At 38.2% G+C, this 14,480-nt stretch overlaps 1 protein-coding gene across 1 annotated transcript in view; it reads right to left on the bottom strand.

The window, feature by feature from the left end:
* gli1 (GLI family zinc finger 1) overlaps window positions 1-10,691 on the bottom strand; it is a 59,281-nt gene extending 48,590 nt beyond the window's left edge. The window contains 1 exon segment of the mRNA XM_020918541.2: window positions 10,653-10,691. The gene's annotated coding sequence lies outside the window, so the exon portion shown is untranslated.
* Between the last annotated feature and the right edge of the window lie 3,789 nt (window positions 10,692-14,480).

Here is a 14,480-nt window from a genome sequence, read left to right as displayed (position 1 = left end):
TTGCTTTGTCTGGAATGTTTCACAGTATGGTGTTAAACCTTTCTATCATCATGGAGACCAAAGACCAAGTTACTGATCAAATCTGTGGAGAGGCAACCCTGCTCACAGTCAGAACGCCTGTTTTAGAGGCATTTTTGAGCTATAACACCACTTGAAATTGAATACATGTAAGGTACATGGACAGCTGTTTAATGTCATACTGTGGAACATTCTAGGCAGAGCAATGACATATCCATAGAAACAAGCAGGTGACGGAAACTCCTCCAGAAAAGTTACACAATGCACCTTAAGAAGTACTCTAATGACTTTACTCAGTTTCAGCAAATAGAACAATCACACCTCTCTACACAATAAAACACAACTCAAACTTCAGCCCCTGTACAACCAGCGAACCCAAACTGTATCTGACACATTGAAGGAACTGAAAGAGCAGCTCAGAGCGAGGAGTAGGTGGCGTGGAGAGTGGAATCGAGGCAGGGCAGGGCAGGACGGCACTTTGAGCTGAAAATGTGTTCCAGCAGGAAAAGCCAAAGCGAGGAACAGCAGACTGGAGTCGGCAACTTTCCCCTACGTAGCACCGCCCCCTCTCCCCCTCCCTCTGCAGCCCACCCAAGAAGCAGCCCATGGGCATAAATTTGAGAGGCTGCGGATTTAAAACAATCTGGATCTCTCTCTCCTCACACACATACACACTATACACACTCACACACACACACTCACACACACACACACACTCACACTACACACACACTGCTCCAGTCTGTGCGGTACAGCTCACTGTAGTCACCTCGTTCCAACTAAATTCCACCAGTAAAGAAAATTCAAAGCTCTTTCTCATTGGGAGCCAGTAATATTATTTTTCTAAGGCCACTATTCGTTTTTTGAAAATATACAGTGGATGCACAAAGTTTGGAGGTGAAATTTTTAAATGGAGAAAACCACTTAATTTAGAGAGAAGTGTGTTCTCACAAAAAAAAAAAAAAAAAAAAAAAAATCTGATCAGAGAACATATTTAGATAAATTTGAACAATTCATACCATAAATTAAAGCAATTAGACAATACAGAACACTTTCTGTCCCAAAGTTTACAAAATGATCTTCATATTCAATAGTAGTTTTGAAGCAACTGAAAATGTTACAGTACGAATAGATCTGCTGCCACAATGATATAATTCAGAACACAATTTTTGTTATTGATTTGAGCAATAACTAATTGTAATAAAAATGTGCTGAAGCCAAATCATGGCATTTTGTCAGTTTATATTTGGTGTGGATCTAGAACATCATGAGCTTTCAAAGAATCTGTAAATAATATTAGGCCAGGTTTAAGAAACACAATGTTGCAAACATATTCAGTATGCATCTTGATACATCAATACGATTTTAGGCCTCAGAAGGATAAAAGTACAATTTTATGGTAATATAAACATAACATCCATTTCAATGTGGCTACACTAGCAGAGTTAAACATTTATGGAGCTGTTTTCTTCTGTATCTGTTACAGTAAAGTACACTGGAGTTGTGACATGTGCGTATTGATTCATGACAGACTCTGTATTGGAGGGCTAGGAATCAAATGGTCCCACATGATTTGATACAATACATGATACATGTCTCATGATACGATATTATCACAATATAGTGATAATCGATATATTGCACATGATACTCACTACTTTTGCAAAGTTAATATAAAACAGTGAATATGTCAAGTGTATTGCATAAACAAGTTTCCTTTCACCAAATAAGCAACAAAACTCTAGTACAGCCATAAAACAATGTCTAAAAAATACCAAAATACGTATATATACTTATAGATATATCGATAGGGCAGCTCATGATAACGATACTGTATCACCAAATTTAGTATCACGATATATCGATATTTCAGTATTTTTGCCCAACCCTACTATATTGTATGAAGTACTGTTGCATCCCTATAAGAAACACATATATCCACAGTACCATAGAGAGGTTTATTTTAAACCTATAGAAAAATAACTGTGGCACATTTGAAGTATTTCCTTCTCTCCCTCAGAGTCCACTGCAGACAGGATGCCTGGTTGTAAATTGGCTCGGTTTGACGGAGGGCGCCGTTACCTTTGACCCTGAGCAGATATTCGTGTCAGCGTATCAGTGACGAGGATGCCTGGATTTGGCCCGGAGTGGTAATAAGTCAAGTACGTGTGTCACCATGCATGTGCCCACTTCCTGTTATGGCATTCGATCTGGTTAACGTGGCATGGGCCCAGGGATGAAAGAAGTACTCAGTTTTGTTAAGTAAAAGTACTCAACTCTAGTAAATGTATTTAAGTACCTGTTTAAAAATGTACTTAAAGAGTAAAAAGTAAAAGTATTTTGTGCAGACTTTGAGGTCTCATAAGGCTTCAAAAGTATTGCTTTTGATACAGAATCTTCCTCAGCAGAAAATGAATAAATAGTTTTGAGCTCTTTTTATTTGTATATTAATGTTTGCACAATTTATGAACATGTCAACAATAAACCTACCAGCCTTTTCAGCAGGTCTCTGACAATAATAAAAAATACTTTTACTTTTCAGTCCAGTTAAAAAATGTAGTGGAGTATAAAGTACATGCTCTAAAATGTAGTGAAGTAAAAAGTATTCACTGTAAAATGTACAGATACACAAAAATGTATTAAGTACAATACTTTACTACTTTTACTTTGTTACCTTCCACCACTGCATGGGCCAACCCCTCCAAGTCCTCACATGTGACAGCTCACACACACGCAGCACACACACAGGAATAGAAACGGGCCAAGGAGACACTCAGACTCCAATTGCATATGAATGAAAGAAGAGAAAAACTACTCAGGAACAAAATAATCATAACAACTAATTCTCATCTCGGCCGGTGGCTCCCAAAGGCTGACCACTTTAGTCCGTTCTTATAAACACGCATTATGAAGCAACAATGCGGTGAGTGGGATTTTGCCCAGCGATTGTTTTAAACTGTCATGGTTACAGTATCATACAGAGGAATACAAATTTATCATCCAAACAAAGAACTTGTTGAAAGCTAACAAGAAAATGTGCCAAAGAATTTAAATCTACAAACTGACAGATTACATAACTGCGTGAATGTATAACAGCTTGGGTCATCCTTCAGTACACATACATAATATTCTGCTCGCAATATCATGGTGTATCCTCAAATAGCCTATGTACCCTTTCTCCTCCAAATGTATTTTAATGATGAAAAACGCAAGAAATTTTAGGTAATATTTACTTTAAAATAAGGATCCTAATAGATAGATAGATAAATTGTTGAATTTATGGAGATATAGTTAATATGTTGTGTAACTTAGTGAACAATAACTGCTTTTGATTAATTTGGATTTTTTTTTTTTTTTTTTAAGATGAGCTGCGCAACCTTTTTAGTGGAGCGTATATCACGTGCTTGTCTCCATGGAAATCTTATTGCTTTGCTATGGTTCCATGGAATGACAGTAAACACATCTATCTAGTATTTATTAATTACAGGTGTTTAGTGCTCTTTTTTCCCCCCCATAGATTTAACATGTAATGTAGCCTACAGTTGTCTCCCTTGAGATAGATAGGTTTAATCTATACTGTGGAAGCAATAACATCTCTATGAAGACAAGCAGGTGGTGAACTCTCCACTTGAAAAGTTATGTAGTGCACCTTTAAACAAAACAAAACACGCAAATGACTTACTCAGACTGTTAGCTAAGCAGTCACTTACATGTAGATAGATACTTATTGATCCCAAAAGAAATTCAAAAATAATGTATGGAAAGAAATATGACTGAAACTACGTGGACTGCACAGGAAGTGTGTCTAGAAAAGCCCCATACGCTCACTGTTGTTACGCATTTCAGAACTGTTTTGCTTTCTCAGCTCATATCCTCCATATCTGAGATAAGGCCTGTGGTTTAATGAGCCTGTGTGTGGTATGTGCAAGAATCCTGGAGCTTCTGCCAGCTCCAACCTGGCCAGGATGTTATCTCCTCTCAGATACTCTTATTGAGACACAACTACAAAATCAAATGAAAAATCTATTCTAAAAAAATATTACTGAGTTTTATTAAAGGTACACAGGGTAACATTTCTAGTGGAAAGTCCACACTTGCTTGTCTCTGTGGAAATGTTATTGCTTGTCTATAATGTTCCACAGTATAGATAAAACCTACAGGACTACGCTACACTACAGGTCAGATCTGTGGAGAGGAGCTGTTGTATTTTTGAGCAACATTAACATTACACTCGAAATGTAAATGCTAGACATATATATTTAATGTCATACCATAGAACATTCCAGGCAAAGCAATAACATCTCCAAAAAAATAAAATAAAATAAAATAAATCCACTGAGACAAGCAGGTGGCGAACTCTCTACCAGAAAAATTGCACAGTGCTCCTTTTTTTTTAAAAAACTTTTTTCTTAGAGTAAAAGAATTGCTTTTGACTTGTAATTTGTTAGTTATCTTTTTTTTTTTTTTTTAAACTAAGTTTAGTTGGACCATGCAGAGAAAAGGCGCTTTATGGTCACATGACATTTTTCAAGTACCATGCGAGGCGGACCTTAAGTTGTAATTACACTGATGATGATGGTGGCAATGACCAAATGCACTGTAACCACGGCAACAGGCCGCAATAATAAACACTGCCCCCACGCCACTTTCTGCCTGACGACTGGATGAGCCGTGAGTCATAAGCTGCAGCATGCTTTCAAATTCTCACACAGGTTACATGAAGTCATTCAGGTGCTCAGTGTGTCCGTGTCAACGCCACTGCTACAAAATTGGTTAAATAAGTAGTAAAAAGGCCAAACATGCTGAAGAGGGCTTTAAGTTTTCAGTTTAGATTTCATGATCTCATAAACTACAAATGCATTTGCACAGTATCTCAATGAAATGTTTTGTTGCATTCAGAAGTAGTCATTGTACTTTTATGAACTGAGTTATGCAGTAATCTGTGCATGTGTGCCTAGGATAACACAAAGTAGCACAACTTACAGGTCTGAGTGACTTTTTGTATTTGTTGACATATTCTGTTAATATTATTCACAAATTATAAGCAAAAATAGTTTTAATCTTGTAGCACAAGGTTAAAAAATGTATCATAGAAGCATCAGGACAGTATGAGAAGCTGAACTACAAGAATCCCATGCGTGACATGTCTGTGGAGGTCTACCGGTTTTATGCATAAAAACAGGAGATAGGGTGCGCTCTGCAGATTTTTTATTTCAAATATCATGAACATCTGTGTCTCCAGGAGGTAAGGCAATAAATATTGCTTTTACTGTTGTTTATGTAATAATTTCTTTTCAAGATCAATCCAAAAAAAATCCAGATGAAAATATACATAAAAAGTCTGATCTGATTTGTCACTGCCTAAACACCAGCATCTCCAGTCAATCATTAAACAGTGCTAGTGCAGCCTCCGCAGCTCAGTGACTGAATTTGAGAAGCTCTGAACTTTCACATGAGGCTAAATTATTTGAATACATCCAACCAAAACAAAAATAACACAAGTGAGTAGTATGTAAAGTAACTCTGTGTGGGTTAAATGTATAGAGACTCTCATCTGAGAGTCAAAGGGTTTTCTGTACTTGTAGAATATGGCAATAAGTATAATCTGACTTGTGCTAGACACATCTCCTGCTTTTATTTCAATTGTTCATTCTCAACTTAAAGCTGGTGCAAATAATCACTGGAAGTCATTGTGATTTCAATTATGATTACAGTAATAGTGATTCCACCCATCAAGCAACTGTCACTGTAGTTATGGAATGAGGTGGGCATCATGGATCACAGACATACACTAAAATATACAATAAAGCATAAATAATTATTAAATTTTAACCATTAAACAATAGAAACAAACATAGATCCTTTCTATTGCTTGATCTATTGATCTCATTAAAGTTCCCGATGCGCTGTGTGTGTTAAGAAAAGCGTCTGTGAAAAAGTGATTTTGCTGATTTTCCCATGACTGCAACATTTCCCTCTCATTATGTTTGCCCTTTGACTGACTCAGTTCAAGCCGTAATGCCTTTGGCCTCTGGTGTCAACCCACTACTTAGTAAGAACCCCTCCCCAATCCACTTTGGCCATCATTACATGTTCACTCCAATATTATTAGAACAGAGGTGAAAGAATACCACAAGCCACAACGGTTTTAGTCAGTTTAGTTACTACTAGGCCACAATAATTACTGTATCAAATTATCAAATATATGAAAGCTGAAACAATATATTTTGGAGTTTAGTATTTAGCGTGTCACATATTTGCTACAATAATGTGGAGACTTCTGCTATTTCTTAATGCTTTTCCTCTGCAGCAAAATATCATGCTTGAAAAAAATATCACAAATTTGTAATAGTTAAACCAAAATATTGACTTCAGTAGGTCTAGTTCTTATATAAACACCACCTTCTTTCACTGCTACCAACCTCACAACCTCATCACTAGGTTTCAGTTTTGTTCTTTTGTTCTTTTGTTTTTTCTGAGTTGCCATGATGAAGTGCATGGTGATGTGCTTAGGTTTTGCAATGGATGCCCTTCCTGTCCTAACCAACCACATAGCCTATACTACATGTGACTGGCATACAGAATATTGGTGACTTGGTGACTTGCCCCAGGGCACAATGGCAGTACGCTTGGATGAGGTTTTAGTCAATCCAAATAATTAAACTTTTGCACCTCTGTGACCCATACTACTGATTTCCGGATGATCATTACTTCACCACGAGTAGCCTGCTACAAATACTACCAGCATTGTCACTCTACTAAGATCTCAAGTAAAAATATATCTTCTGATTTACATATGTATATTACATTTACACAATAGAGATTTAACTGTTTAAAGGATCAATACAGAGCAGTACAATAGTTTGAAAACAGCACAAGCTCAGTCCGGTGAACCCAAAATAACCTCAGAATACCAGTCCCTGACAGGCAGCGGCCCATCTGAATCAGTAAAATGGTAGAAGAAGAGTAGAGAAAGGAGACATAGGATAAAACGTGTGTCCCTTGGAGCATCCTCACCCCTGCACTGCCTTCCCTGTCCTGTCCCTCACTGGTTGCAAGCCAAGGCCAGCACAGACAGACAGCTGCTATTAAACCCTGATTGTTTCAGGTTCAGCGAGTGTGAAAGGGCCTGATTGAGGGGCTGTGATCCCAGTGAGGGTGGTCCGAGGTGGGGAGGGGGGGGTCTAAGGTGGGAGGGGGGTCAGCGGAGGATTGCAGGGCGTCACGTGACACTGGTTTCTTGCTGAGCGGCCCAAAATGGAATCTGGACAAAAACACACCACTTGTTGCTGCCTGCCGACATCGTGTGACCTGAAAGTGGGCCAGCCCTGAGATAATTAATGTTAGGTGTTTTTTTGTTTTGTTTTTCATTATGACTTATGCAAATAATATTATAATGTGGAGGTAAAAGTAAGGATGAAGACAGAAAACTTGTGCCTGGGGGTCAACACTCTTTATGTCCTTCCTTCTGCCAGTCTGTCCATTTACTGGGCTATATTTAGAAGATTTTACTACCAGCTAGGGATGATGTGTTTTTTTCCCTCCTTTGATCGATCATTATTTTCTATGGCATTATATTTTGTCTTATGAATGCCCCAAACACACACACACACACACACACACACACACACTTTTACTGTAAACCTCTTGATTACAATGACAAGTATATTATATATATTATATTTTATATTATAAAATGTAAAAAGTAAAATGATTGACTACTATCAGCATATTATATTATTAGTTCATATGCATAAAATACAGAGGAACTTAACAGTAGTAAGTAGTAAGATGGTTTAGAGAACATTTTATGGACATTGGATTATAATTTTTAACTATAACACTACAATAAATTCATCTATAATAACAACATTAATGCTATTGCTCCCATACATCAACCAATATACTACAGTTTTAATACAAAATACTGCAAATTATTTCAAATATGATACATTACTGTATATTTGTGACTCATCATATCAAGTATAGTAATACGACATTGGCTTTTGTGGACTATTTCTTGCCCCACACAAGACATGTCCCTGTACTGTATTCATCCTGCCTTATCACAGCTGATATAGGCCCTGATAACACCAGGCTGGCCCCTCCCTCTCTGCTCTATTTGTTTAAGAAGAATTCCCATTAGGAACCTTTTGGCCATATACCACACTTTATACACTGCAGCCAGAGCAAGGAAGCACCCTGTGGAGTCTTTCACACCTCACCAATGAACGAGTACACTTCCCTCTCTGCTCACTTTCCTCGAGCAACTGAAAGAACCAATCAGAATTTGCAGCTTTTAAGGTACAAGAGAAGTATGACTTAAGGTCTCGGGAGCTTAACAATAAAAAACAAAAAACAAAAAAAAACAACAACACATACATAGCAATGGTTACAACTACTTGAAGATGTCAACATCAGCATCGTGTGCACTGATTTACTCCACTAAAAGTTTTAAAGGTGTAAAATTGACTGTTGTGAACTTTAGGCCATCACAGACCTGGAGTTGTGTTTTCTTTCATTAGTATGTTTGAGTAAAGCTTTATTATTAGTCTGTCTGTATCTCCAAAGCTCAAAATGCTCTGTTCCACCTGATGATGTCATAAGTAGTTTTCAAGTTCCGAATGATTCTAGTGAAGATGTATGAAGTTTAAAAACATGGTGGAGCACTTCCTGCATTAGCACATGATCACAAGGTGGAACAGAGTGTTTTCTGTTTGAGAGAAGAACTCAGCCTAAATATGCAGGATTTGTGTAATAAACATGTGTTAATGAAGCAAAACACAACTCCATGTTGTATGTTTGTGATGAGGAAAACAACATTATAACATAGATCAGAAAATAGTGTACTATAGACCCTTTAAGTAATACTGGAATAATTACTATTATTACATCTGCTGGAGGAGCTGGAGGACGTGTCTGGGGTGAAGGAAGTCTGGGAGTCCCTGCTTAGGCTGCTCCCCCCGCGACCCGGCCCTGGATAAGCGGACGAAAATGGATGGATGGACATCTTTTCTATTGGTTTATCCTACTACTACAGCCAGTTAGAAATCCAGCTCCGTCTCCTCTTGACAAAACTATTTAAACAGATGCTGACCTCGTAGTTACTGACGCAGCTAATTAGTCATTTCTATACCAACTATGCACCCTGTAGCAAGTTGAGGACCTGTTTAATAGATGGCTATCATACATTTGCTAATATCCCGTGTTTGCTGGTGATGATGCTTTCATTCTGTGTGAGAGCTTGAGTAAACAGACTGTGCGTTTGTGTGCTCACCACTTCTCACTGTCACTGTGGAAGACATAAGGCTTTGGGTAGTCCATTGAGTCCAGTGTTGACGCTCTTTAGTCCCTACACATCCACTGCATTAAGAGCTGCTGCTAATCTCCGCACATTAGTTAATACACTCCCACTGCAATGATTAGATTACACATATTGACACTAAAGAGACTTATATAAATTGTACAGTAATATGCAGTATAATAGAATAAAAATGCTGCTCCTAATTTTGCAATGCTAAAAATATATTCCCCTGACCTGCAAACACTGAAACATTAATGCCCTTTACGCTGAACCACAAAACTGCTGGAGCATTATGGAGAGGAATGTACTGCTTTATTCTCAGTGGCCAAAAGTAGATTCTTTGACCTGTGTCTCAGAATGGTAGCCCTTATTCATATTTTATTACTGTTTCACTAAAATGCTCATTTACTTCTAACTATTACAGACGTTTCCTGTAATTTTGACCTGAAAAATTCACATTTGGGAATGACACAGGCACATCGAGCATTATAATCACAAACCTCCCTGACAAATCTGCACTCTGCTGTCCGTTCTTTGTCGTGTGCAGTCAGAGGATGTTGTTTGTGGGTGTCCTACTGAAACTCACATTTGGAAAAGATATTGGCACCTCAAGTATGTCAGGTTACAAGAAACAGCTGTTCCCGGGTGGCCCAGCGACCCTGGGCTGCCTGAGCCAGATGATTTCAAAACTTACTGGCAGCAGCAGGAGCACCAGCTCTTTACCAGTGTACAAGCAGAGAGCAGACAAGCACAACACCACAGCTATAGGCCTAGAGTTTGACCTGCAACCTAATCATCCCAAACTACTGAATCATCTGAAACTACTGCACATAATATTAGTATAGTCTATTGTGACTACAGTATTACATTTAGACATTTTGTTTAACTGCCTCTGTTTTGTTGTTTTTTTATTTTGATAAAGTATGGAACTTTTAAATCTTAATAAATCCTCTAACTTCAAATTATTCCGTGTTATGCAAGTTTCCAATAAACAATAGCATTTAACACCTTCAAGTAATCCATTCCCTGCCAGGAAACATTAGCATACGCAGTACAGAGTCAATAATAAAACGTCTGAATTAATACAAGTTAATGACCCCTGTTTGACACCAAAGGTCAGCCAATCCACTGTACCATCATCAAACGCATTCAAAGTACATTTTAGGTCATTTCAACTACGAACTAGGAATTCTTCCCTATCAGATAGTAAAAACATGTCCCTACTTTTATTAGTTCTAAATGAGCTACTTGTGCATCAGCGAGAGAGACAATGTGTGTGATAAAAAACAAACAAACAAAGAAAAACCCTTTATAACAGAGGCGTGCTTACCTTAGCTTCATGCAGTGATGTTGTGCATTAAACTTTCTTTCTGACTTGTTTCCCAGAATACGTGGAGGGGAGCAGGGTCCAAGAAAGGCTGTGAAAGTTTCCAGTTAGGAGCCCCCCGCTCTTCCCTCGCCTCTGTCTTACTCCTTCTTTCTCCGGTTACGATCAGATGGAGATGAAAAACACCGCTTTATCCTCGTTTCACACGCGTTTCTCTTCCATCGCTGTTTTAGTCACTTTACGCGGACGGGACCAAACCGAAGCCCATGTTCGTCTCTGGAGTCCCGCACAGCGCCCTGGAGTGAGTTGTTCAGCCAATGCGGGAATGCTGCACCCCCTGCTCCCCTCCCTCCTCCTCCCTTTCTCCTCAGTCTGTGGACCACCCCGAAACAGGAAGTTCACTTTTTGTTTTTCTTAAAAAAGTCCATGCTACTTTTCTTATTGTTATAACAACTTTTACGCACGGAGTGAACGAAACATGATGGCCTCATCTTTTTAAGGTTTGTCTTGTCCGTTTCAAAAGCGTGCACGTTTATTTAATTGAAACAAAGAGTTATATAAAGACATGATGTCCCACAGTCGTGCTCACAGCACACACACATAGACACGGCGCTGTCCATATGAAATGATCCTGAATGAAATGGTGTATCTATGAATAAAAGTGTTTCCTTTAATGCTGTAACTTCACAGCAGCGTGTGTGGCTGCCTGCGACGTGTGTGGATCCTGGTGTGGATGCTGCAGATCTGCGCTCCGATACTTAAGTCCAACACAAAACAAGGACTGGAGTTAACTTCGCTGGACCGGGAGCAAAGCAACAGGTTTGTCCCAGTACAAATTGGATTAGCAATTTGCGCATTGTTACTGTCATTTTGTGAAGCCGCAGTTTATATGCAACCGGATTCCAAACTGTATGCCTGATCTTAAACTAGGTTATGCATGCCTAATTAGCCTACAATTAGCACATTCATTCAGCATAGAATATTAAAATGAACAGACTCTTTCATTGCACCAGGATGAGTAATGAAAGCTGTGTGAACAGTAGCTGACCTGAGAAGACGCTGGTTTATTGATGACTCGCTGATCTTAGATCAGATTTTGTGAATGAGAGTCAGGGATTGACGCTGAAATCCTACTGCAGAAGGACAGACGCTGAAACATATGCTCCATGTCTGTGTTGAGTCCAGGCTGCTGCTTTTATCAATGGCAGGATTACAGGTGAGCAGCAGGGGCAGGTGCACACGCTGTGGTGCATAATGTGTGTGTTTTCTGTTATTCCTGACGGTTACAACAAGTTTAACAAACTTACTTCACCACAAATATGTTAATATTAATGTTATATGTGTTTATTACCCATCTTATCAACTAATCAACTACTTAAGAACTACAATTAACTGCAAAACAAAATTTTATTCGAGCTACTGGACAAAAGTTTTTTGTCACCTTTTTTTTGTTTTGTTTGTTTGGTTGTTTGTTTGTTCTGCTCTGGAACATTGTATAAACATTACATCAGAGGAACATATTTGATGTATAGTATCCAGAGTAAGGCTGTGAAGATAATGGCATTTTAATCAAGACATGAGATTCAGTTGTCTCTAGTCATTTATGATCAAGTAAATGGTCAAAAGATAAAAGTTATAAATGTCTCTTAGTAAAGCTCCTAGCTAACACACTACAAGACAAATTAGACTAAAACACACATTCAAACACCTGGTTAGGAAACTTAAACAGAGCAATGAGAAGATGCTGGCAAATTTAAATGCATTTTGCTGATAATACAATTTATTACAATACTGCATAGCACCTGATGTCTTTGTGACACTGGGATTAGACAGAGAGTCAGTGTGGTAGAATGTTTGTGGAGAACGGGGCAGTGGTCAGAGTGAGAGAGCAGAGAAAGGTTCTGTTCAACTCTGAGCAGCTGGGCAACACTCCTTCACCAGCTAAACCACTACATCTCTGACAGGATTTGAGGATTTGTTTTTCCATTGCAGATGGCAGTGCACATGTTTTCATGTCATTGGCCCGGGGTCCCAGAGCTGCAGCTTTGCAGAGCTACATATAAGTGTGCAGTGAACACCAACCTCAGCTCCACCTGTGTGTTCTGAGTGAATGAGGCAGGACACTTGAGACAGAACGACAGCAGCAGCAGCAGAAAAACTTCTCTCTAATGGAGCATGGACAGGTATATTTTGCCTTGGTGACGTGACAGTTTGGTGAATTTATAGTGTTATAGTTTTTATAAGTTTTTGTCTTTTCTGTTTTGATGAGGATTGCATTTGCACTGTAGAAGTCACAAACCCATGTAACCCACAGTGCTATTTTACATGAATCTTTTAATATTTAAGAATCCAGTTCAAGTTAGAACATGCTTTTCCTGGGATAACTGCAGCTAAAGTTTTAGTTCAATGGCAGTAAAATCAAAGTTGTAGTCATCATTTGCACTAAATGGTAACAAGGTCGTGAAAAAATAAATATGATTTAACAATAGCATCTATACAACCACTGAGGTTGTTTTATTCATTAAGGATCTCCCTTCTTTCTCTTCAAGCCACTCTGGTTTCTTGCCAGCATTTTAGTTTCACTACTGTGCAGATTACACATTTTTAAGTGAAGCAGTAGCACTATGTTACCTCTACACCAGATGGCAGCATTGCACAAGACAGACAGAACGATCCCAGAACTTTTTAACATCAGTAACATGTCCTAAGACCGGGAAGGTATATACTTTTGGACATTTTAATATCTTACTTTCTTTATTTACTTTAAATACTAGCATCGGGGGAGTAGGTAATAATCAAAAGTAACATGCAATTATTATCATATCCGTAGTTAATTCCCAAAATCTGGTTATTTATTTATTAAATTATTTCCCCTAAAAATGTTTTTCATACTTCAGTCATTTTACTTTTGGTAGTTAGATTTGATAACAATCCTACAGTTTAAGTGGATTGTGTGGAAAAATAATTGATCCCAAATTATCAAGTGTCATCAGTGTAGATTCTGAAATGTAAATGTGTGCAATCACTCACTCTTCCCAAGTAAGTCTATAAACAACAGCAGGTGTCGCTCTCTGCTTCCTTTGGCTCTGAGATAGGATTATTCTATATGTGAAGTTTCAAATGATCATAGCTACTCTTGTGTGCATAATATTACAAATGAATGAAAAGTAATGTATGAAGTCAACATAATCTATAAATGTCAAATATAAATCTTGTATATTTGATTATTTTGTGGTTGCCATGTAACATCGCATGGCTTCAGCCTTTGACAGAATTAGGTCTACGCAGGAAATGGTGTGGTATAAGACCTGAAAGAGAGGTGAGCTGAAGGAAGAGCACTCCTGTTAATTCCCTGAGCTGTGCTGGGGCATGCTTCTGCGGATCACCACTCACCACGTTCAATACAACCTATTTTCTCATGAACAGAAACAGATGCAAGCACTGCTACAGGAACCAGGCAGGGAAAACTAAACTTAACTAAACTTAAACATTCAATTTAAGTGCTTGCATGAAACTGAAAAAACACTCACTTCTTATTCAGACTTGTACATATACAGTAAGTGTTACAATGAAAATCAACAATAGTAATTATCACAGCAATCAAGAATGTTGTTTATAGGATTTACTGCATGCAGCAAGACCTATTAGAACTATGTTATGTTTTTACCAGGTTATGCTGTTGTTGAACAACAGCATAACATGGCATGGAGTTGGTGCTGGGTTGTTATACAAACAGGCCAATATTATTTAGTACAGATGGGGTTGGCTAAATTAATATTGTTAAAAGGCAGATTTTTGTAACATAGTGAGCTTTTTGGCCTAGTCAATAAT

Source organism: Boleophthalmus pectinirostris, unplaced genomic scaffold (genome assembly GCF_026225935.1).
Source record: "Boleophthalmus pectinirostris isolate CB_2022bp ecotype Guang Dong unplaced genomic scaffold, ASM2622593v1 HiC_scaffold_3, whole genome shotgun sequence".
In the NCBI taxonomy this organism is placed as follows: Eukaryota; Metazoa; Chordata; class Actinopteri; order Gobiiformes; family Gobiidae; genus Boleophthalmus; species Boleophthalmus pectinirostris.
Note: the sequence above shows the minus strand (reverse complement) of the source record. Positions and strands in the feature narration are given on the sequence as shown.